At 49.9% G+C, this 3,546-nt stretch overlaps 1 pseudogene; it reads right to left on the bottom strand.

Annotated features, from left to right (window-relative positions):
• Positions 1 to 3,086: 3,086 nt before the first annotated feature.
• On the bottom strand, positions 3,087 to 3,267 carry LOC135919003 (U2 spliceosomal RNA; annotated as a pseudogene).
• Between the last annotated feature and the right edge of the window lie 279 nt (positions 3,268 to 3,546).

Below are 3,546 nucleotides of genomic sequence, written 5' to 3'. Positions count from 1 at the left end.
TGTACCCGCCGACTAGAAAATGTGTTATTAGGCGACAGTATCGTTTCTACTTTTGAGGCTTTCGACTACATAGGTGTGGAGACATTTGCCATAGTCTTCCTGTGGAAACGTTGCTTTATAAGTCCTGGTGCTTGTGTGAAATGATTATTTGATATGTAACCGTGAACCCTGAATGATGTATGACGGAACCACCCAAGAGATAAGGAGTAGCCGGCGCCTTAAATTGCGCGTCAACATCTCCTTATATCATATCAATAAAAAAAAACACGCTCAGGCATTCTCTCCAACGCACGTAAGTTGACGCACAAACACACAAACGCAACCGCGAAACGCGCACCAACGAAGGCACGCACGTACGTATACACGCGGACTCGCACGCGTGCCTTCTCTGGTCGATGGCGCAAGTACGCGTGCGAGGGCGTCGAGTCCTTCCCAAGAAAACATGGCGTACAGCTCAACAGTTTAAGTGCGGTTTAGAGCAAATGTGTTGTGCTAAGCTGAACGATAACCCTCCGGAATCGGACAAATCTCCGCGAACGCAGCGTGCACGCACTGCAAGAAAAGGTTCGCACCTGACAGAGCTGGAAAGCTAGAGCAAGGTAAAAATTCAAAAGCACCGGTATATTCGAAGGGAGGTAGTGTTACACCGCTTTGAATGAACTATTCAGGATGTCGTGCACATTTTCGGATGATGTTCGTGCGCGAATTCAACTTTTGAATAAATTGCGCACGCTGTCTGTCCAATTCTATAAGGCTATCTGTCACCAGAACGAATTGTCCCGCGGAAGATTTGCGGAAGTTGAGGCATCACCGGCTCAATTCCTAGCCTCTGCGGCTGCGTTCTTCTTCCCGTTGACTTGAATTGGAAATTGCCCGCGCACGAAATTTTCGGCAATGTTAGTTTACTCTGAAGTACTCCATTGGCATGAGTCCTTTTGCAGACCCCCATATCAGTAAAATTTGTATCCGAAAAATGTGACCAAGAAAGGAAACAGACACAAGCAGCCGGACAACTGTACGTAGAAACACCCTCGGAATTATTTCATCCGGCCGCAGATCCTGCGCAATCTTGGGTGAATTATGCGAATCATTCTGTCGGATATTTAGAAAGCTTCGTGAACACAGACATTTACATTGAGTAGTGTTTCAGCTTAAGTTCGTCATCGCAACACTGCATTCTCCAGCAGCTTCATTTTCCTTTGCCTGCTCTGGTCTCTATCACTAGTATGCTGCCCGCACCACTTTTGTTTTAACCTTGGACTTCCAGGAATTGCGTTCACGACCAGCTGCGACTTTGTTCACATGACGCGCTGCAAGTTTCCAAAGTGAAGCTGCGCAAGTACTCGCCTGGAGGAACCATACACAAATGCAGCCGTAAAAAAAGAAACTAACATGCCAGATGAAAAATAATCTGAGGACCCCTAGGCACTTCTTATACGTTGTGAATGCGAAAGCATTAATGGGCAATCGAATGCCGCTGAGGGGTGCTGCGAGTTACGAACTCCTCGCGGGCTGGCGAGCGCGTTGAGGCACTCGGTCAATGTTTCATACAGATAGCGCATTGCTGGTGCACTTCAATGCGTGAGGTCATGCGACCTTGCCCGACTGCCACAGATTATAGTGGGGGCGCTCACGAGGAAGCCGCGGTGATTTTGACTTCGCCGCATTCGTCACGCCGGGCTTTGCAATGGAAATTTCGGTCCAAGTAGCATGACGTCATGAAGCAGAATGCCCAGACCCGTTATCTAAGAGGCTTTGCTTTAGTTTACTGATCATGTCTATTTAGCTTCGAAAAATTGCTTCTCTTTTTATTTGCCTCTATTCGCTGCATGGGAGCCTTTTAAGCAGGGAATCAGAGCAATGGCAATTGAACTTGGTACTAATAGATCGTTTTAAAAAAAAACACATGAAGAGAAGGAATTCCTGAAAAGAAAGGGACATTTATTTTCTGCTTGTAAATACCGCTTACCGTGCGGTAGCAATGTGTACATTGGGATAGGATAGGATAGGAATAAACTTTATTTGTCCAGCAGTTGATGTTGGTGCCCGGGGCTAGGCTGCCAGTGGACCATCGCCCGAGGAAGATCTTTCGAGATCCTCGGCAACGGCCCTGGCCCGCTGGACGGCCCACTCCTGGTCTTCGGGTGCCTCGCTGAGGAGGGCGGCTTGCCATCTCTCAGCGAGGCGCCCCGCTTCAGAGGGTTCCGCTGTTGTATTCCCCCTGCCTCTTTGTCCTTGTTCCACGTGGCGTTGGCATTCCCAAAGCACATGGGCCATATCAGCCCGTTCGTGCTCGCACCACGGGCAGCCGGGCGACGGGTGCAGCGCGGGCCACAGGCGGTGCAGGTGGTAGGGGTTGGTGAAAGTGCCCGTCTGCAACCGTCTCAGGTCGACCGCCTGGGACCTGTCTAGACGCCCGTGGGGTTCTGGATATTTTCTTCTTTCTTTCCGATAGTGACCAATCACCTCTCTGTACGTTGCCGGAAACTCCCTGACATCGCAGTCGGCGTCCGCGTGGTACATTGGGAACGTCTCATCTATGCAGCAAAGCACCCATCAAGGTTAAAAAAAAAGAAAACATATGACAACTCCTTCCACACAGAAAGAAATATAAAGAGGCAGGCATGCTTAGAAGGCCGTCATCCAATACGCCTGTGTAAAGAAGCTATTCTGGTTCCTCGGTATCCCCTACAGGACAGTGAGTGGCGCTCGCGAAATGGGAAGCAAGGCGCCCGAATCAGTTCGCGAGGGATTCGTAGTTTTTTTTACAGCGAAGCTGTCTATGGCTAGGATCTGGAAAAAGAGGTGTCTGAGATGTTGACAGAAATAAATCACCATGTGGGTCAATCCTCGTCATAGGGCAGAAAGGGTGCAAGCTCAATGGCACATACCCCTCTAGGCTCGGGGACCTGTAACACGCCCTTGAACTACCCTTGTCACACGTGGGACCCGAAGAGGTCCCAGGCACAAAATTAAGAACATAAGAACACATGTTCTTTTTCAAAAAAAGTTCTTTGTTCGGCTTTTACAGCGAAGCTGTAACATGTGTCCGCGCACAAGAGCCGCGTAGATCGAGAATTTCTCTCCATACGCGGGCCAATACCGAAAATATTGGAATGCCGGGCCCGACCTGCGGCGGAGGTGAAGCAGGGTTTAAGCACACCGCCAACTTTCAAAATTAAATTTAATATCTTAGGTTCAAATACAACCCGCACCAGATATTGAGCTGATGAGAACCGATACTACACTTTGACCCGCGTCGGCCATGTCTACGTTCGCATTGCCCTCTCTTTGTCGGCATTCCAAGCGCTTGCGTATCTCCCTTCCTTTCCTTCCGCTCTCCCGTGGTGACGGTCACGTAAGCGTGATGCCCGCCAGGACCGCGAGGCGGAAAGAAATGGGAACCGTGTCCATGTCGCCCCGACCCCGCAAACTTGGAACGCTTCACCGGAGCAACGGCCATGTTTCAGAGTGAGTTCATGCGGAACCAAACTTGTGTGGCCTGTGTTGTGTGCGACTGCTTGCGGTTTGCGAGACCTCCCAACC

Source organism: Dermacentor albipictus, chromosome 2 (assembly GCF_038994185.2).
Source record: "Dermacentor albipictus isolate Rhodes 1998 colony chromosome 2, USDA_Dalb.pri_finalv2, whole genome shotgun sequence".
Taxonomy (NCBI): domain Eukaryota; kingdom Metazoa; phylum Arthropoda; class Arachnida; order Ixodida; family Ixodidae; genus Dermacentor; species Dermacentor albipictus.
The sequence above is the reverse complement of the archived record's forward strand: the minus strand, read 5'-3'. Positions and strand labels throughout refer to the sequence as shown.